The 22,118-nt window shown below is 39.9% G+C and overlaps 1 protein-coding gene across 1 annotated transcript in view; it reads left to right on the top strand.

Annotated features, from left to right (window-relative positions):
• Position 1: 1 nt before the first annotated feature.
• Positions 2 to 22,118, top strand: part of SORBS1 (sorbin and SH3 domain containing 1) — a 177,966-nt gene continuing 155,849 nt past the window's right edge. The window contains exon 1 of the mRNA XM_010567739.1: positions 2 to 57. The gene's annotated coding sequence lies outside the window, so the exon portion shown is untranslated. The remainder of the gene's footprint in view (positions 58 to 22,118) is intronic.

Below are 22,118 nucleotides of genomic sequence, written 5' to 3'. Positions count from 1 at the left end.
AGCGGGGCTGCGGCGTCCTGTCTCGGCGGGCACGGAGGCGGCCGCTGCTTCTCCAAGGTAAGCTCCTCTGCGCGTTTAACTTTTCGGAATAGCCAGGGCTTTGGCAGCTGGTCCATTCCTACCCCCCCTCCCGCAATGAAAATCGCCTTGGCTCCATTTTATTCTTGCGATTATTTATACCCATAAGGACTAGGTGTTCTTTAAAGGGCCATTATGCTGTGGGATATTAGCGCCTCTCTATTTTTTCCTAGTATCTGGAGAGGCAGTCGGTGTTACACCACAATTTTTGCAAGCCTTTATTCAAGCCTTGTTCTTTGCAGGTAAAATCGATCACAGATGCAGAGAAGTAGATTTGGGAATGAGTTTCGCATGCTTGTAAATAGAAATGTCATTTTCCTGTCAGTGGGAAGGGGGAGCAGAATACAACATTGCTTTTAAAATGAGAGGAAATGCACACGGGCATTTTCTGTGTGCCTTTGGACTCAGCAAACTGAGTGAATCTGGTATGGAGAGTCTGTATCTCCTTGTCCCGAGAGAGCTAAACCCAGGATGTATGCATTACGGTTGTTCATTCATCAGTGGCTGCAGATAATGCAATTACCAAGTCAGCGGTGCATGGATGCTGCCCTGCATGTGACATGCTGAGAATACTGTGCTTTAGGAAGCCGACACTTGCTGTAGTTTGGATAAAACAGAAGCTGGGAATGGCAGGGTATGAAACCGTTGTGTCTTTAAGTGGAGAAGAGGCTACTGGTTAGTCTCACTGTCGTTCCTGAGTATTTCTATTTTGTGTGCTTCTATGCGGAGGTGTAAAAACCTCTTGCAGTCTCTTCATAAGAAATTCAGGAATGAAAAATAATTGCCAGCAGCTTCAGGTATCACCAGTGCCCGATGAATGATAGATGGTTGTCTGAGAATTCACAGTAGTTTTAATTAAATACTATCACAGAAAGTATTTAATTAAATACTATCATTTAGGTCTCAGTTTTTTATTTACAGATCAGATTCTGCAGCCCTGGTATGGCTACCTCTCTCCTAAGGTGTCTTGGAAAGGAAGGGAAAAAAAAAATCACCAGCATGATTACCATGGACACATCTCTTATTTATTTATTAGGCTGTTAGGGTAATGAAGAAAAGACATGCCTGCCCTGCTGGGCAGATCTCATTTCAGCAAAACTGCCTGTGCTCCTGCTGTTACCCATGTTTGATTTTTAATCAGTAAGTGCCCTGTGCTCGTGTCAGTGCCATGGTTGCTACACTTCCACGCATGGGTATCCACCGTAGCTCCCAAATCAAGGGGATCAGAGTGGAGGCCTGATGATTGTTAGTAGGATTTGTTCTAAGCAGAACGTGCTCTTGACTCTTCTACCCAAAGATCAGTGTTTGCTTACGTGTAGTTGCTGCTTCTTTATTCTGCCTGGTACTGCTGTTACTGCTGCTGTTCTGGGGCAATATTTGGTACATTAATATTTCATTTTTACGGATTATGCTACTGAAAGATTGTTCTCTCTTGTATTTGTTGCTACCATGTCATAATAAGAAACAGTATCTGTCCCAGACAGCTTCTCTACCTAAAAGGTATGGGAAAGCAAGGGGAGGTTTAGCTTGCTCAAGGTTACTAGCAGAGTTTATATCTCCTGACTTTTAAAGGCTGGACCATGTTGGTTCTGCTGCACATATACACATCCAGAAAATACATATGTGTCACATTAGTGTCCCTAATGACTCCCATTTCTTTTACACTCCCATTTTCTTGTTCAGTAAGTATACTTACTATCTTTAAATAGGAATAGTTAATTTAAAAGATAATCCTGTTCTATAAAGCCAATATTGATTGATAATACCATAAAAAGATATAAGTAGTGATATTTAGGCAGTCAAAACACAGCAAGTGTGCCTTTTTTGGAATACATCAGATTTTTTGTAGTCATAAACAGAAACATACACACAAGCTCATGCCTAAGCTGTACAAGAAGAAAGAAACAGTGCCTAATAAATTTCACATGCCCAGAAGGCTAACCTAAAAGTCAGGAAGGTAAGAATTGTGTGCTCCATGTGAATATTATTTGCAGCTTCCTTTTTCTTTACTATGTAAGTGATTCAGAGAGTACAAATGTAAGGATTCCTCCAAAGGAAGGTCATGTGATAAACAGGGCTCTTCTTGTGTTTTCTGTTTGTAGGGGAGGGAAAATATTTGGGGGGGGGGGGGGAAGGAGAGCTCAGAGAAACTTTGAAGTACTCTGCAAATGTTGAATTATGAGTTTACTGTTTTTGCAAAGCTTGAATCTGGGGGAAAAACCTTTGTTAAACCTTCATGGAAATTACATGTCCTATTTTTAAGAATGTGTTTTGTGTGTGTACTTGGGGCCATGCATGTGCATGCAGACACTCAGGTCACTATTAAGAGATGGCAGCAGATGTTGGTTACAGAATTTATTTATTCTGATGTGTTACTGTATACAGTGTGCTAATTCATTGATGAAACTACTACAGAATGCTTTGTCTTAATGGCAGCAGAGGGCTACACTGGTCAATTATCTGTTCCTCTATGTTTCTTTGGTGTTTTTTCAGTTTTCTGGTCCTGAACTTCACTAAATGCCTCTGTGGTCTGTTGTAGAACAGGGCAGGTGGGGATACCAAAGCAGTGCTGTTGATGTTTTTGTTTGGTTTGTTTTGAGCAAAGACTATGGTATATATCTCCTAAGATGGATGAACAATCATTGTGTTTTCTCTCTTTGCTGAGTCCTTTGCAATGAGCCAGAGAGGTTCTGTTGGTCTGATCCTGATGTCTTCAATCCCTTCCATAATCCCATTAACTTCTGTGGAGCTATATATGTGAATGAGCATTACGGAATTAGGTTGTACAACGTGTGTTGTTTGTGGTGCAAGTGTTAAGACAGGGACAGCACTTTCATTGCTTAGCGTAATTTGTATCAGAGCAGAGGCTACCTATAAGATTATGGAAACTGCTTGCACCTTTAAAAGTGGACAAGAAGTTTTCAGCAGAAAAGCTTTCTTTTTTTGTGAGATATTTGCTTTGGATTTATTCAGCATTGGGAAATGCACTGGCAGCATGGATAATGTTCAGTGTTCTTTGAAAATTGTTTTTAATTCAGGCCTTTGAAGTTCTCAGTCATGGGTACCTTGTTTTATTCTTTGTTTTTATTGTGTAAAAGAATATGCTAGGGCTTTTACTTGCTGCTCAAGATTTCTGAAGTAGGAGCCTAACAAAAGCCTGGGTTTTCAACAATACTCGGTACCCGTATGCCTCCCTTCACTTTTTCCTTTTCCTTGGGGGATTGGCACTTAGTCTGTATATCTAAATAGGGATTTATGAATGTGACCTTCGACTTTAGTATGATTTCAGCCTCTGTTCCTGTGCAAACTGTAGTGTGACCCTTCTACATGCCACAATATAAGCAGGTTTTGGACTGACTTGGTATTTGGATCAGTTAGAGGAGAGGGTTTGGGAAGTGATGATGTCGTGTCTTCACACCCAGCTAAGACAGTGCTTATCCAAGCACGACAGTAAAGGCAAATGTGCTACTGGAGGTGTCTTTCAAAGAAGGTGTCATACTGATGCCATGCATGCTTGGGTTCTTCAGCGCTCCGCAGTTCTTTTTGCATGAAAATTGATCCATGCCAAACTGCAGCTCAGATAGTGACGGTCAGCCACTCCATAACAACTCTGCTAAGTAGATATAGTTATGCCTCATTCACGTTGTTGTGCGTGGTTGCTGAGTGTTGCTAAAACAGACGCTACGTGCCATCTCAGAAAGAAATGCTATTTAAATACTAGAAGGAATAATACATTTTTATATATGCCTTCTCATGGTCTCACTAAGATATCATGAAGCATGATTATGTAATTTTGGATTCCTGCATCATAGATGCTGTTCATTGGAATGTGTTTAGAAAAACAAATAGTATTAGATAAGAATAATTAGGTAGAAAAACTGGTTTGTGATGTGCCTCTCAGATCAGACACTTCATATCAAAATTTGGGTGTGTGAATGCCTGTACGTCAGTCGGTCTTTTATTCTCTCTCTCTTCCTTTACTTTTACACCTGTCTAATGTGTACAATGTAAACCTGGGCATTTGGGTTTCCTACCCATTCACAGTAAGAGGAGATGATCTGGATTGATTTTTAGGCAAGTTTGTTGCATATCCTGTGTGAACTCTCTCTAGCAGCAGAATTATAGTGTAGCACTAAATCTGTTTCTTATCTACAGATGCCAGCATAGGCAGGCAACTCTGCCATCACTTTACAGCTGAAGGAAATGAGATGTGGAGAGGTAAAGCAATTTCTACAAGAAATTATCTTTTATATCCATAGCCAATCTTGTAACAGTTTATTGAAGTTTGCCCTCTTCATAAACAATAAAAACTTTGAATGTGAGTGAGTGGCCTTATCTTAGAAAGCAAACTGTTGCTAAAATTGTTCTTTGTTAGGAAGACTTCTGAAATAATTCCACTTCCTCTTTATCCTGAGAACCAAAAGAAGATTATTCAGTACTGTAATGGCTGGGGGTTTTCAATGCCTCCATCAAAATGGGAGAACAGGAAACAGCAGCATGTGTGAAAACGTGTTTTGCCTACAGGTTTGATTTATAGCTATTCTGGTCTTTCAAAGAATCAATTATTTACATAATATGAATGAAATACACCCCAAGACCAGACGGCTATTCTGGTTTTGAATAAACACTGCAACACTCATTCACATAAGGAGCAGAAGTTATATTTTTCCTGGAGCAGAATGAACGTAATTAGGATGAAGATGACTGTGTGGGAAGGGAGGCTGATAACAGAATATGAGTCCATTTTTGTTTGTTTCTATGTCTGTATTGATCCTAGCATTTAAAGGTCAAAAGTAACAGTTGTTCAGTTATTATTATGAGTTTTGTGAGTTTCAGCCCACTTTCCAGTGCTTGCAGCGTTGCCATTACAAGAGACACCAGTGGTGCCCTGCAGGAAGGCCAAGCCTAATGGTCCTCACAGTCAAATGCCTTTTATAATCATAGGCATGGTTCTTCCGAGTCAAGCAGGTCAGTTAGTCATGTGAAGCCCTAAGAGAGAAAGGCCAGATTTAGGGAGTGCACTTGGTATTTTTCCCAGCTATGTCAATAGCAGTAGTGTCATGTAAGGTAGCGTTAGCCCTCACTTAGCTCAAGCCCACAGTTTAGAAGAGCTAAGAAAAAGCAATGAGCCCTGCGTTGGAACAGAATCTTATTTAATATAATGTGGAATTATAGCTGTCGTTATCTCAAAAATATTCAGATCAATTAATCTGAAAGCTTATACAGCATTTATGGTAGTTAATGATATATTTACAAAACTGTCCCAGTCTAGGTGAATTTATAGGTACGTATGCATTTATCATTGGTGTTAATTAAGGAAGGGATAGCACTAGATTGTACTAGGTCTGTGTCCTACTCTCCATGTTCTTTGTGGTGTGCTCTGTATGAGCTCTCTAAATACCATGGAAAACTATTTGCAAGTGGTGGTTGTTCAAATAAGACGTGTCTTTGCAGTGGTGGTACTTGCAACTCCCCTTTATTGGCTAATTTTGTAGAATTCTGTGGAATAAAGTGTTGATTTTACAAATCTTTATTTTTCTGAAAACTTGGGTGAAATTTATTTGCACATGAAGTACCTCTAATCCTCATGGAAAAAACCATTCTTGTGTTTTGGGAATAAGCCAGTCACAAAACGTAAGCTGTACTGAGAGAGTAAGTAGCCAGTCATGCAGCACTGAGCTCCACAAACACCTTGTGGATATTGAAGTGTGGTTGGCAGTCTTTTGCTTAATTCAGAATTGAGATTTGTATGGTTATGGTAGGAGGCAGCTGAGCCAGTGCTTCGTAGGGGGTGAAAAAGCCGGGAAGACTAATGTGATCTGTCGGTGTCTACATAGTGCCTTGGAGGATGACCCAGGTCCTAGATGCTGGGTAACCCACTGGCACCTGGGGTCTGATATTGTACTGCCCTAGCAAAGAGACTGAATTGAGTGTGAGTTCAGGCTGCCTAAAAATGCTGCAAATCCTTGTATCAGGTAATGTGAGACCGTGGGGTATTTTCAAATGATTCCCACCTCATCTTGCCCACCTGAAATCATCACTGCAAGGGTAGATGGCATGACTAGAGGCTGTACTGTGTAGGGTCTACTCACAGTGCTGGCTGTGTTTAAGCTTTCTCTGGGAATACCAGCAGGGTCACTGAATGCCCATCCTGAGGTTCCTTCCAGGAAGTAAGTGGATTCACTGCTCTAGACAACTTTGAGGATACAACCTCTGTCTCCAGAAACCTTAGAGAAGATCTTTGTGTTAATTACAATGGAGTACCTTTCATCATGTAGTGTGAGAGATACTGCTCATAGTATTCTGTATATCAGGTGAAGTCTTGTGTCCTAAAGAAAATTGCAATGAATTACTGCTTAGCACCCCGTACCACTATAACGTGTCTCAAGAAGAAATCTCAGAAACCTGTTGGGCACAAGTCTGCAAAATTGGGAAAGAACATATCACATACACAAACATGTTGGGCGACAGTTAAGAGTTATATATGCTCCAGAGTTACAGCTTCAGGAAAAAATGATTATGTATTGCAGTTTTTCCTGATGCAGTGTGACATATGAAGGGCTAGAAATAGCACTCAAATAACACATTTTAATAGGTGGCTAGATATTTAGTTTTGTTTCTTCTCTTGAAAGGTCTGGCTGTGCTGTCAGTACAGCTAGACTGAAAGCTCTTAGGCTGATTAATTATTAAAAGAACCTGCTAAATATTTTATACCTTTTTATTTTTTGTCTTTTTATCTTACCTATTGATACTTTTCTTCTCCTAAGAGTTTACAACAGCAGAAGAAAAACTAGTCACAATATATGCTAAGAACTTATATAGCTTCCTATAAAAAATTTAAAAAGAACAAAGGTTGTTAAAATATTTGTTTCCTCACTCTATCTTTGCTTCAGTTTCTTCTCACTTTCTCTACAGTACATCTCTGAATCTGTTTTGTTGGGTAAGTAACCAAATAATTTTGTTTGGTTTTTTTTTTTTTAGATTTGTTGTACATTTATGTGTCCAGCAATTTGTGCTCCCCTTATGCAAGAAGTTACATGAATGTAGAATAAATGCAAATCCACGTGGCAGAAAGTTTGCTTTCTAGAAGGTGAGATGTGCTAAGCAAGGGTAGCATGGTGCTGTAAGACTAGGATAGGCACACATTCGTGAAGAATACATGGTTTGTGTCCTACCTCGCCATATTATTAGGCATCATCTCTTAGCATATTTGTGACTTAGGAGTCTTTACAGCCAACTATACAAATGTATGAAAAATCATAGCATCTGAGACCACAAACCTGGAAATTGTGGTTTCCTCAGACGACGACGGCACTTGGATATGACTTTAGCATCTTGAGCACATCAACAAAATACTTGTACAGTCTTTCCTTGCTGTTCTAACTTCTAGATGTTTCAAAAGCCTGTACAAATTGTGTTGTGGTTTTCCTAAAAGCGGTGCTTAGTTACACATATGGCAGTGCTATAATACAATGTATTATCCTTCTTGACGTTTTTTTGCAGCAGGTTCTATTTTATTGCATGGATTCAAACAGCACTGGCACCAACTAAGATCAAAGTCCTCATAACAATAGGCCTTGTGCAAATATGCCAGAGACCACATTGACCCAACGTGCTCTTTGGCTAAGTAAGTGAGAAGACTGGGAGTGGGAGGACTAGGAAGAGGACAGAGAGGCAATGGGGTGTAGTGCTGTTGACATGGAACCTAGTGTGAGGAATGAGATGGGGCCTGGTGGGCTGTTGCCTTTTCCTTTCCTTGGCTTTGTAGCTCGGCTTTGGTCTGTGATGTGGAATCACTGGACAGTTTGCATATTTGGTAGTGAGTCCTCTCCTGCCTCAGATAGGTATGAGACAAAGCTAGCAGTAGAAAACCCACAGACTTTCTAACCTCTCTTTCATAGCAGTCTGCATAGCTTTGTGAGACTTCCTCTGTGAAGACTTCCATAAATAACACAATGCTCATTCAATCATGAAATACATTATCCATAGAAAAAAATGCCTGAAAATACTTAAAAAGAAAAGAAACTTAACATCTTCACAGAGAGGTGGCTGCCTTACTGACTGTAAGACTGATACTCATGATAGAAGAGATCTTCAAGACTGGGTGTACTTATTAACAGTAAGTTTTAATAAAAGTGTTCTTAAAATATATATAATTTATTGCTTCAGTTTGCTAGGTGGTCTCTGGAACACTGTTCTAAGAATGGTATCAATATTTTAATCAGAAAGCTATGCTTGTTTTCTTAAAAATTATTTATACTTAGAAAACTGAAACAAACCCCCCAGAGACTGTTTCCTATTAAAATTCCGAGGTCATCGTGCCCCATTGTATAACAAATGGGTATGAATAGGGCAAATGACTGGCCATCAGTCTTCGTGCCTATGACACTGAGTTGACTGATTATTAGACTTAAGTCATGTTGCTCATGTTTTATTTCTAATTAGCTGAGAAATGTGATGCATGTATCTTCATATGATAGTTGTGATCTGTAAAAATGCTAGTCTGTGTCTTGGTGCTAAAATCAAACAGTAAGAACTCGTAAGAAAAAGGGTTTATCAAGCAAGTAAATTAGCTGGAGATTCTTGGGTTAGAAGCCATGGAGGGACAGAAGGGAATCCTGTTATTTAGCTCTGAAGGGTGGAAAGTGGGATGGACTTAGCAGTCAGATGTTCCACATAAAATCATGCTGTTCAGTGCAGGAAATGAATGAGGCAGAGGTGTTCCTTCTCCCTGCAGCTGGCTTTAACTAGTGGCACTCCTGCCAGTAAGTCTTTTTCCTCAATCTACATATTTTGTATGTCTGTTTCTCTTTGGGTGGAATTTTGTTTAAAAAGAACCCAAGTTTCTTGTTTTGCAATCACATTGCTGGCAGGAGTAGAAGCACCTCAACATCTCCCCTCATCTCCTCCCTTGGAGGGGGGGTTATAGTATTAATGTTCTCTTGGGAGTTGGCCTCTGGGGAATCACCTGCTATGTTGTGAGGCCTCATTAAAGAGAGGACAACAACCCTTTGCCATCTCACAGCCTTCACTTTTGTTCTTTCTTGCCATCTTGCATTGGTTTTTACTAGAAGAAACAAGCTATGAGCGCACTCAGATGTGCGTATTTGTGCCCACCAGGCACGCGCTCATTGTGTTGACCCAAACGAATGTTCTGCTGCTGATACTGCACTCACTAGAGCTCAGACGCAGTGTGAACTGTGGTATTTTGTGACTCGTGCTTCATCAGACTATAACTGTTAGCTGTGTTCCAGCCCTTGCCAGCGCAAGGGACCCAAGATCTGATCCGTACTTATTGGAGTTGATGGATACGATCTCATTGGCTTCGGTGAACTAAATTAATCCAGGAAGGTTTTGAGCTAAGTTGTCAGGACAGGATGTTAAATAATTTCTCCCATTTGGTTTTTAAATTTAAATAAGTTGGCCTGGGATTAATGGAGAGTGAGAGAGAATGTGGAAATACGGCAACAGCATTGTAGTTTGTTGTTACTTTTGAGGAATGCTTTAGACTCAATGGATGGAATAGCCCCTTACTGTGATACAGCAGTTGGCATGATTCACAGCAGATGCCTAAAACTCCTGTTGAACACCACCCTGTTTGCCCTGTGATTCTCCGCACTGCTGCAGAGATTCCCTGCTGTGAAGAGGTGAGGTTGGCAACTTCCAGAGGCCAGCCCACAGGGAAGGTCCAGTCATGAGTGGTTCAGTGTTTCCTGGTGGTCTAGGGCTTGTACAGATTGCTCAAAGAGAGTTGATAGCGGAGCTCTGGAGAGCGCTAAAGGTATTACCAGCTCACAGTGCAGTAAGAGAAGACAATGTGGGCATCTCTACCTCTCCCTCCCAAAGCAGAGCTGTTGGAAATTTCCCCAATCTTAACTTGTTTACATCAACATTTTAATGTACTTTTTGGTTGTCACTGGAACTGGGTTGGGTTTTCTTTTTTTATTGAATGTGACATTTCTCCTCAAACATTGTCCTGCTGCCTTCTTAGGTGAAGTACTGTGTTGTGATTTTTTAAAAAAACAATATGATCTAATTTACTTCATAAAGGCTTGTAGTTCAGCCCTGTGAAATCCTGTGACTAACTCATGATATGCCCTTGTTCGATTATAAAAGCTCATAAGCCCTTGGCCAAGAGATATGATGGATGTTTCTACATAGATAGTTTATTTTCTTTTACAGGAAGACTAAAATTTTATGATAAATGATTTCATGCCTGTCTGTCATAGGTTTTATCTCTCTACTAGTAGTTTGCAGTACTGTAGCAGCAGTAGGCTACCAGGTGTCCCACCTTTGTGATGAAGATGGGAGAAGTCTGTGGGAATTTCAGGCTGATTACAGACTTTAGTTAAGACCCATGTGCTTTAGTGCATTCCCTGCTACATGAGCTAAAGCAAAACCACTGTTAGTGGATAGAGGCTCACTGCTCAGCGATTGGATCCCTTCCAGGTTATATACTCATATAAGTCAATTCAATGAAGTTTTTTCAAATGAAATCTAGCAGTTGAATTTAAAAAAAAAATCAACCATAATAATTTTATATAGACTCATGACCTTCAAAAATACCGTGCTGCTTCTCTGGCACATCAGCTAAGACAAGAATTCAGCCACCTGGCAACATAAGTCCTTCATGAGTCCAGAGCACAAGGACACCCCAGAGCCTCTGTTTGCCTTGTAGCAATGAGTGACAAGAAATCCTCACTGCTTGAGCTGCTGGGTGTCACAGACCTCCTTATCATAGGTGACTCCTTGATGCTGAATTAGCCTCTGGTTGACAATTAGCTTCTCAGGCAAAGCTTAATCCTGTGAAAAGTCTGCTTTACTTGGCATCCTGCCAAACCATGGTCTGTCCTTGTATTAATTCAGAATTAATTAATTAATTCTCTTTCTAATGGCTTAGTAAACCAAGGCCAAGTCTGAGAATGCAATTGATTTTGTATTTGGGAAGACTCCTACTGAAATGAAGACCATTTTCCTTGAATAAAGAGCCTTGGGATCACTGCCTTTCATTATTAAGGCTCTATTAGAAGCGAGACACTGTTATGTTGTCTCTTCTTGTCATCAAATAGGTGCAGACTGAATGATAAAAATTCATCTCCTGCAAGCGGGTGACTGCATACAGGGTAGATGCAGGCGAGAGCATTCACCAGCAAGCTTAACTTGAGCCTGTCTCAGCACCCGTTCTTGCCTCCCTGTTCTATTTGCCCACGTTCTATTTGACACATGCTTTGGAACAGGGCTCTGTGAAGCACCTGTCATGCCTCTTGATGTGGTGTCTAATAGGGGAGGTTTCTATTTCCAGCTCTGTTACTGATACAGAGCGGGGTGACGGGTAAATTACACAATGTTCATTTATGCTTCCACTCTCCTGTCTATGATGTGGATGGAGGATTTTTGCCAGCTAGTCAGGGTTGCCTTCTACTGTGCAGTAAGAACCTTGGTTTATTTGTGCTAGTGCTCAAGGTGATTTTTGGGCAGGAGAGGGGTGTTCTGTCCACATCCACTGTTTGAATTTACATGAAAACATAAGTGATGCAGGAAGCAATCTTGATGGCTCAGTGCAAGGCAGTCCTGCTAGCTGCGTGCTGATTGTGATACCATCCACGGCAAGTAGTTAGTGGACTCAAGAGAAAATGTGAGCAAAAGGTCTGACCATCTCTGCCTGGCACTTTGCAAGTGTACGGAGACATTAACTCTGGCAATATCTCATTTTGAATATGCCCTAGAAGCACAGTTCCAAGCATCTGTTGTAACCTACCCCAGAAGTGTCTGTGCTCCCTGTAGTGAGTGCAGGAACTTTCACCATGTGTGGTTTATGGGAGTGACTTTGAGTCATTACGAGTGGAAAGCACAATAGATATGTGAGATGCTATCTTTGTGGGGAAAAAAAAAATCATTGTTGCAGTTGACTTAATCATCTTCACTACCATAAGCTTCCACTCTAAATACTGGAGCTTTCTACGTTTTCTATTTGGTCAGTGTTTTGTGCAAGTCTGCTAGTCACAAGATTTTCAGAAGCAGTGCATGTTATCTTTGAATTCTGTTTTGTTTTCCCCTCCATGAAATGTTGCGATAAACACTTTTATAGCCACTGAGTGGTTGTGGACCATATATTCCTGTAAAAGCTATAATTTCCCACTGAGGGCTTCTGTTTCCATTAAGCCATTCTGTATGTCTGCTACATGCTATAATACCCACTGACTTGAAGAGCTGCATTGTAACCCTGGCTGGGTACAGTGCTGATGCCTCATGCTGAGACCTGAACCCAAAGCATAGCTGAAGTATTTGAAGCCTGGCCTGAGGCCAGATCTGAGTCTGACTGAGAAAAATTTCTTCTGTAGTTGGATGCAACAGAGAACACATGAAAAAGGTGTCCTGGCGTGGTCAAGGGTAGAAGACTGTTGTTTATGCTCGGAGAACAATGGTAGCACAGGGGTACTCGGAGGCAGATAACACAGTGTGATAGAGGAGCAGCTATTCAATCACTAATAATTCAGTAATCACACATAATTGAATTCACTGGATACTCTGGACATTAAAAGAACTAAAATGAGAGTGTCACTTTCCCCAAGCCATTTTATAGCCCGGACACCTTACATGTCAAATAAAGTTAACACATGCCATAGATCTTCCCAAGGTCCCTAATGGTTCCTATAGAAGAACTACTGTTTCCTGAATTTCAGACTGGGTGATGCTGAGTTCACTCAGTATGCCACAGCATTCGCATCCTTGCGTGTGCATTACACACTTGAGCCCTTCGGAAGTACCCATGTAAGTTTACCCCATTTTTATTAGCATTATTAAGGATGGCCAGCCTGCGACTTAAAAGGTATTTGGTCTATCAGTTTGCATCTGGCTTTTTTTTTTTTTTTAAGGGCCAACTCAGAATCAAGCAGGGATGTGGATGTGGCAGAATTAACTATTTTTTGTTGTTGTTGTTGTGGCAGCTGCTGGCATAGCATGTATCACACATGTTGAGAGAAGGGCTGTACACAAAGTTCACTGTGACTGTGAAAATAAGGTGGGCAGTCTCCCTGCTGGGAGTTGGGCTCTTGTGGCTGCGAGTCCCAGGTGTGGACCAGGAGATTCTTGTGCTCTGTGCTGTCCCAACCAGAATAAGAGGACAATCTTAAGAACAGGCCATGGACAAGGAACAGCAGAGTGATAAAATGTGTGGGTTTCTTCTTAATTTGCTGTAGTGTTCTCTGGTTACTCTGAACAATGAATAATCCCAACTCCATTTACTATAGAAGGACTCTACACAACTAGTCCGTGGTTAACTTTTGGATGACCAAATTAGGAAAGCTGGAACCACAAAAACAAAGGAGCACGAGGAAAGAGAAAACAAATACAGTTAGCCAAAGGAACAAGAGATTCAGCACACGTACTCCTGTCAGCTGGACTCTTATGGAGCAATTGTTATCCCTCCTTAATCTAAAAAAACCTTTCTAGATTTTAAAGTGTTTTTTAATCCAAAGAAATTTACTTTGTTGTGCAAATCTTGTGGTAATTTCCCTTCCTGACACTTTAATATTTCATAAGAAAATATAATTTTAAATCTAAAAATTCGATTCAATGATTGCAGAGCAGCTAACTGCCTGCTAGATGGTTGTCCTTAAGCAGAGGGTTGTTAATTTCTGTAACCCCTCCATATTTAGTGGATGAACTAAATGAATGAAATATTTAATGTCCTTCTGAGGACTTTTGCAAGCCATCATTAAGTAATCTCTAAAAGAGAAAAAGTACACTTGTGATCTATTGTGGTTTTTTTTTTTCCTCCTGTTATGTATAAAAAAGGCCCAAAGGGTCCCTCTGTTTTCTACCTCTGGTTTTCTTCTGTATGTGAAAAGAATATCTTGTTGGTTTTTTTTTTTTCCCTTTTTTTCAGTATTTTCTTCCAGAGTGTATGCATAATTGATGATCTGGTAGAATTATATCAGGGATATTATAAGAATGAAAGCTGACTAACTGTCCAGGGAAGAGGTATTTTTATTTTGATAGCTTAAAAGTTTAAAACAAACAAAGAAAACTTCCAAGCTTTTGAACACCTGAATAAATGTTTGGGAGAAAAGTTGTTGTTTGCCAGAATGTAACAGCTTGCTCAGATATATGTCTGAAGGAGCTTCAAGTCTAGATCTAGGACATCTAAGGAAACCATAGAATTAGACAACTGATATTTTAAATGAAAAGAACAAGTGGCAAAAAAAGTCCCAAACACCCCTCTCTCTCTCTTTTTAAACAGTTTTCAGGCCTTTAGGAATTAAAAAAAAAAAGAAGGCACAGAACTGGTAAAGTCATTTTTTATGTGGTTTACCATGGAAGTCAATGTTATATAAATTAGACTGATAAGCAAGATATTATTTATGGTAGTAAATATTAACTAAATATATTGAACAAATCTTTTTGTATGAAATTGGCTGGGCTGCCGCTGTTTGCTATAAGTGAAAAATCTCTTGAGTTGCAGCTCTTTTTCCCTCACCAGCTGTGCAGATAGCTTCACAATTTCTGTGCCAGTGAACATGGAGGAGTTCAGAAAACATCTCTTTTTTTTGTGGCTGTTCATGATTAGCAATTACTCTGGCTTCCGGGAATCATTCCATTTCTTTGTGCAGGAGGGTTTTGTTTTTCATTTTATCAGGTCCTAATCATGCCACTGTGTCTTGCTTTATATAAAAGCTGACTTTGATAAAGGGTCACCATTTATATAAGTGTGTGACTGGGGCAAGGGAGATGCACAGGGCTGATGTGGAAGGAAGGGCTGGGAAGGCTGCTAAGCAGAATCTGTCTGGCAGTACAGACCAGGGTTGTTCTCCCACCCTAGGAAATAAGATGTCACGCCCTGTCCTTCAGTTCCAGACAGAAAACAAACTCTAGACTCCTCCTTCTCTCTTACTTAACTCTATGTATCTTGTTAATACTATGTATGTCTTCTGGGAAATGTTTTTCAATTGCTTGAATGTAGCTAGCCAATTTAATTGATTTGATTCCCTGAGAAGCTTGAGAGGTATAAAAATTAGATTTTTTTTTCTTAAACTAAGTCATATATCTGAAAGCATTTCCCATTAGATGTTGTTCGGGATTATGAAGTATTCTACCAGTGCTTTGTGATGGGCTGTTTTTGTGTGTGATTTGTATGTTTTTATACTTTGTGCAGGATAAATGGTAGCTGTTTTAACTGTGTATTGTAAGTCCTCTGCTGCCTTTGGAGTAGCTATTGGAGGGTATTGGAACGCATTATCTCCCTGCTTTTAGGGATTTGTTCTTTTGGAGCAAGAACTTGTGCTCACTGTCCTCACTGATGAACTGCAGATGACACGAGTACTGTGTCATCAGTAAAGCCACAGGTAACTCACATGTTGTTTCCATAGTTGAGAAGGTTGCACAGCCTTAGTGCAGTAGGGTGCTGCTTCTTTGCAGAAGCTGTTGGTTTATAAATACCATGGGGAACGTATCTCCCAGTGCTTCTCTATGCGAGAGAGCACAACCATGAGAAGACATTGAGGAGAATGCAAAATGCAAGAGGAGAATCTTGAGTCTTTACAGCCTCAGCTCTTCCCCACATTGTTGCTGCTTTCTTTTAAGAAGTGGATGAGGCAGTGATACATTATTTGTGCTGGTTTACTTTAAATTCAGCCTTAAGCCAGGCAAGATTAGAAATAGAGTTTTGATCTGGATTTCAGCAAACTGCTGTCACTAGAACTGCGTTTGATTACTCCAGTGCAGCCTTTCAGGTCTGTGATTCTGATGGGTGCTGACACTAAGTTGGGTAAGACAAGCTTGCAAAGTTAATGTAAAAGGACAACGATGTTCTGTCTGTGTGAAGTTCGTAATGCCAGCATGCCTATCTGTAAAATCTCTGTTGCTAAGAGCAAAGGAAAATATTTGAAAAGGGAAAGCAGTGTTCTGAAGCAAGCCCTGCAGTGTGTACCATGTTGCTGGGATGCTGTCAAGGCGGGTAACTAGAAAGACTGTCCTTGCTTATGCCATGCTGTCTTTCTAGGTACTCCAAGATAGGAATTCCAGCTCCCTCTTGTCAAGAAGCATAGGAACAGCAGAAGAGTACTGTGGGTTTAGTTCAGTTGGTCCTTCTTGGCCTTAAGGGACATCATCATTGTGAGTTTGGAGTGATCCCTAATGTGTATTTCCCATAGAGTACAGTGGCTATCCATTTTCTCTGAGGGAAGATGCCTTCACTTATTTTTGGGTCCAGCTTCAACCTCAATATTCTACACAGAAATTAAATTCTGTTTGTTCTTTTTCTGAGCCAACTCAGGACAATGAAAGCCCTGTCCTTATACCTGGTCAGAGTTCACATTCTGGTCTTTGTCACTGATTTTCTAGTGCAAGTTCAGGCGAGGCCGCATGAGGCCCCCATGAAAGGCCTGCATAGAGTATGGAGAGGCTCAGTCACAATAATTTCATCCCAGTAGCAGTGCTGCTGTAATTGTAATTGCAAGATGTAATTAAGTTAATATGGAGCTGTATTACTCACATGTGCTGTTTTTTCATTAGAAATGTATGATTGTATTTAAATTCTCAGGTGTTGTAATCCAATGTAGATGCTGATGCCTGCAACTGAGGCAAAAATGACAATGTAATCATAAAGACCTTTACACTTGGTTCACTGAACCTGACATCATTTCACTCTAACTTGTCTTTCAATCTAATCAGTCTGCACTAGAATTTAAATTCAGCATTTTGTTTATATATTGTCATGGTTTCTGTCTGGAACATTAGACACTGGTATTTTATTTCCCCTCCTGAGCAGCATGCTGGTAAGCAGTAAAAAGCTCAGTGGCAGTAAGAGATTGTTGAATGATTGAGTAAAGCATCTACAAAAATTCTGTGACTTTCAAATGTGGGTATCTCTACAGCTGATCCCACCTGCAAACAGTATCTGAGCAATGTGGGTGCTCTCAGAATTCCTTTTTGTCTTCCTCTTCTTTCATCAATGCTTTAAGATTGTATATATGTGGTATTTTAAACCTGAGATAAAAATTGGATGGCTTAGGCTCAGATGGTCAAATTTAAATTAGTTTATTAGTTTTTGATGTTTTTAAGGCATTTAAAATGATTTATTAAGTACTTCAGATGACTAAATGTGGTCTTTTTCTCCTTTCCAACCTCCCTCAACGTGCTTGGAAAAGAAAAAAGGAAGAATTATTTTTGTGACAGTACTGAGGTGTCATAGTGCAGGATTATTATTTTTCTGGAAAGCAACAGAAGAAATTTTCAGAGGAAAGCATGAAAATGTGATTTCTAAAAGCTCTGAACCATTGAAGAAAAAATGAAATATAATAAAGATTCAAAATGTATCGTTTATGAGGTTATCTGAAAAAGAAAGCAAAACCTTATGATTAAAAAAAAAATCTTGTGTTGAGAGAGCCAGCTCTCCTGATTTCTGAATGTTTATCCGTAGCCCTGGTTTCAAGGTGGTCATCTTCTAAGATAGCCAAATTCTGCAATTTGAAGCCCAGAATCACTCATGCCACAAAAATCTCAATTCAGAGCTCATTGTTGTAACTCTTGTAACTCTAATGAGCTATAGTGCAAGTCCTAACAGCAAGTAGTACACTGAATGGCTGTTATGAGGTGCAAAACCCATCCATTAAAGTTCTCCAATAATGATAAAATGTGTGTCAGACCCAGGCTGGCCAGGAAACCATGACTGCAGTTACTGTCTCCAAATGTTCTGCATGAAATTTGTCTGTTAAACTATTACAGTTGTGTTTTCTCATCCACAGACTTAAAGTCAAAATCACCTGCTTCTGTAATTCTTTGCTGGTGGGAATGTTCTTGTGTGTGTTTGCTGTTCTGAAATTTTATCTAAAATAAATTTAGCAACAATTTCTTGCTGGTTTTTGCTATTGGCCTGGGTAAACTTAGGCATTCTATTTTTCCTAATGCTTGTCTATCCTGGTTTAACATAGAACCATCTGCTTATTTTTCTCTTTTTTCACTCATGTTCTATTTTCTTTTTCAGACAGGCTTTTCAGTCTCTTAGCCATTATTCTGATGCATCTGAGATGCAGGTTATTGATGAACAGATCCTGCTAACCATTGACATGCATGTGGGCTTTGGCATAAAATGTCCCCACGCTTCCGATCAGACATGTTCTGGGGTACTATGGCATGTGTTGTACAGTGTACTGTTGTGTATTTTGTAGGTGGTAATAAAGAAAGCATGTGGTCTAATGTTTAGAGAAGGGAGCTCTGAATCAGTGTCCGGTTCTGATACCAGCTCTGTCAGAGTCTGACTGCAATGTTGGGCAAATTCCTTCATTCCTCTACCTCATGGTTCATGAACAAGAACTGCTGTGACAGGCAGGTGATGCAGGCAGTGACAGTCACAGTGAGGCATCGCAGTTGCACACCATTGTTTTGCCTGAATAGCATCTCCCCAGCTTGCCTGGGCTGCCTGGCACCCCTCCCTCACCCATGTTCCTGTTGATGTCTGCCCACAGCTTTACACCTTCATTAATTCATGTGTGAAATGTGGAGGAATGCTATTTATCCCACCAAATCCACCCCTGCACATGTAATTTGAGTTGAAACATGCTTTGATAAATGTTTGTGGTGTGCTGTGGAGTATTCAGCTACGGGATGCTGTGACAGGACACCATGAGGAGAGAGATGTGTCTGGGTCCTGGAGAAGGGAGTCAGGTGTAGGGAACAGGCACTGCTGAGGACTGTGTTTCAGGTGGCTTTACTACATTTTCCATTTGTTAATTTTGGTCCTTCAGTTTCTGTGTAAATCTACGCAGTTATTCTAGCAGTTTCATTAGACTTTATTTTCAGACATTCAGAAAAGCTTGTGAAGAACTAAAAGGCAAAAGCATTATTTACAATCTGTCATGCTGCTGTGTGCTGCTGGTCAAACTTTTTCTCTTGTTTCTCCCCTCTGCTCCCAGATAAAATGAGAATTGCTGTACATAGTGCACTAGGAAGTCATGAGGGTTAATGACTCATCCCACGGTGCTCTGAACATTACAGAGTTCTTGAAAGGGTTTTTATCTCTAAATATGGATTCTGTATTTCTGATATAAGCTGAAGGATGCAAGCAGGTATTTTGAAAAGCATCTGTTTGCATCTAAGTCATGCACTCCAAGAGCTTTATGTGACTATTGTTACAAAGTTTATTGAAAAAGCAGTGGGAGGACTTCTACCACCAGTTAAGTTACTTGAATAGTAGAAGGGGCAAAGCTTGCACTGTTTTCAAATGAGTAGGCCAAAAACTCTGCCCACTTTGCTTGGGCCTGCTATTGTTTGGTGAAATCGAAAATAGATTCTGAAAGTGTTTGTAGTGAAAGATACATTTGTAGGATTTGTTGCATTTGATACTTTTCCTTTTTAAATAAAAACAATATAAAGACCTTAATTCAGCACAGAATAAATCTCAGTTTTGTTGCACTGATTCTATAAAACTAGGCTGCTCTGCATTTGCCTTTAAACTGTTTATATTACCTAAAATGTCATTCCAGAGGAGAGTTTGGCTTAGGACTGCGGTGAAAGCCATTTTATTCCATGTATGGACCTGGTCTCCCAAAGCTATTTTAGTGAGTAGCTAGAAAATATTTTTTAGTGAGCCATAATTTCATTTGTGTTTATATGCATTGGCCAGTTTAATGAAGGAGCTATGCTGTTCTGCAATTTTGTTCTGCATTGTTTCAGGGAAAAGATAGGAATTTATAGGTGCAGGCTGGGGTTGTGTTTTTTTTTAAAAATCCTTTATTTAAAACCACATCTTGAAATCACTGTGTTCTCAGTTTAGCTACTGAGGAATGAAACCCTTCTGTGCCTAGAAGATGCTCTGTTAAAAAAATGACATCCCCTGTTGGTGTTAATCAACATTGCCTTTAACAGAACCAAGCCATTTTTAAACCATTGCAGGTGCTGGTTCCAGCTTTCACATCTCAGCCTTCAGAAACTCATTAATTTCTCTTGTTAGAACACAGTGATAGGCAAATGAAGAAGATCCACTGGTTCAGCAGCAGAATCAAAAGTCTTTGTTTAAGCTTTTATGCTTGGGACAATGTCGTGGCAGTTCTGCAGAAGCCTGATTTAAGGATAAGGTATAGAATCGTGCTGCTCTGGGAATGGCAGCTGGGTATTTGCTCACAGGACAGCTTCCCTTAGGGTGGATCCCCAAAGGCTGGTAAGGAAAGTATATTTGTTTGACTGTATTTTTAATTTGGCATTATGCCATGCTAAAGAAATGATTTTGAGTCTTTTTATGTTTGAGACACCATTTGGTGCTTGCTCAGAATACTCCCTGGTAATAATTGATATGATGTGATCTTTTAACTTGGAGGAAATGTTATAAAAGTGGTGTGTGTATATATATATATAAAATACTAGCTATAATTAGAAATAGTAGTCTTTTATGCCATTGAATACTCCTTAGAAAGTGCAGAACCTATATCTTCTCCTGCTGTAAGTAGCAAACAGTCATTCTAATATGGCTGGCCAGTTTCCTCCATATATATTCTAGAAAGTCCTTTATTTCTCTTCCAGGGGATTTATGTCTGGAATTAAAGGGCAAATTGCACCTTTGACAAGGCATGCAGCCTTTGCATTGAGACTACCAACTGCTGTCATCCATTGTTATAATCTTTATACTTTAAGTGACCTGGAGCCAGATTTTCAAAGGTATTTATTTGCTTAAGAGCCATTAGACTCTAAAAGGGATTGCAGAATCGCCTAAGTAAATTAGACTCCTAATTCACACTATAGATCTGATTAGGAGGCTTCACGTATCTCTAGGTGCCTAAATACCTTTGTATAGCTACCTGCTTGGATACTAGGAACTGGTCTGAAAGCATCCCTGAAGGCCACAGAACAATAGTCAGAACACAATAGTTTTTGATAGATTTTTGAAATTAGTATTCAAATTACAGAAGAAGAAGTGAAAGGCTCTGAATTTGTTACTGATCTTTGTCTTTCTAAGTGCATGAGTCACCAGCTTGAGTGAGCCCATACTGTAGGGCTGGTCTGGAGTGGGTGTGGGGCTGATAGGACGCATATACAGCCTATGCCACTTGCAGCACCAGCTGGGCTACAGTCTGGGGCCATTTCATGCTTCTTCTATTGATATAAATAAAGACTTGAAAGAGATGTTAGCAACTGTCAGAGAAATCCATGGTAGATATCTCATTGGCTTAAACCTCAATGTCTCCTCAGAATATTGCCATTCCTTGGATTGCTTTCATTCAGGTTTGAGTTCTTGCAAAAGTAAGTTTGTCTTACAGGAACTTCTGTTTGTTTCCAAAGAAATTTCTTGAAAATGTTTTAAACTTATCCTTTAAACTTAGTACTTACCTTGATCTTTCTCCTAGCAGAGAAATGAGAAAACATGCAAAAACTTCAGAATTTGCAGGACTGGGCCCTGTAAATCCTGAATAGGTCTTCAAAAATTCAGTTGTGCAGCAGTCTGATTTTTAGATATTTGGAGTTTATATGATCATTATTGATTTCTTATGTCTCAGAGAATTGTTACTAAGTTTTTACCAGTCAATTGAGAAAGTTCTTGCACAAGAGAGAAGTTTCTTTTCAAGCACCTGGCTAAATTCAGCTAAACTGTGAGTTGATCCAGCTCATCCGTCCTTGACTTTGGTGTTATGCCCACTTATATCAGAGTCAAAACTCACAGAGATTATGTGGGTTGAGAATCTTATGACCTACCTGGGATATCACTTTGGGCTATATTCAAAAGCCAGTGATAGGTGTGCAACATAGATGTTATGTTTACTCTCATCCATTGATGGTGTAAGGAGTCAGGCTTTTCTTGAATTTTAGGTAGTCTGAAGTCTGCAGTCACAATAAAAACCTTGTTAAGTCCATTAATAAACCCTGTAAGGTTTTCCACTGCAGATTCTTGAATGTGTCTGCCTCCTTTTTTGCTACAATAGGCAGGTTTGCACTGGCTTGCATACCAAGTACAGTTAGTTAATGAATATTTAATTGCCATTAATGCAGAGGCTCTTGTTACATAGGAAAATATATAGTAGAAGAAAAGCTTCAGACCCATCCTCACACTGGAA

Source organism: Haliaeetus leucocephalus, unplaced genomic scaffold (assembly GCF_000737465.1).
Source record: "Haliaeetus leucocephalus isolate CR32 unplaced genomic scaffold, Haliaeetus_leucocephalus-4.0 Scaffold229, whole genome shotgun sequence".
Classification (NCBI taxonomy): Eukaryota; Metazoa; Chordata; class Aves; order Accipitriformes; family Accipitridae; genus Haliaeetus; species Haliaeetus leucocephalus.
The sequence above is the reverse complement of the archived record's forward strand: the minus strand, read 5'-3'. Positions and strand labels throughout refer to the sequence as shown.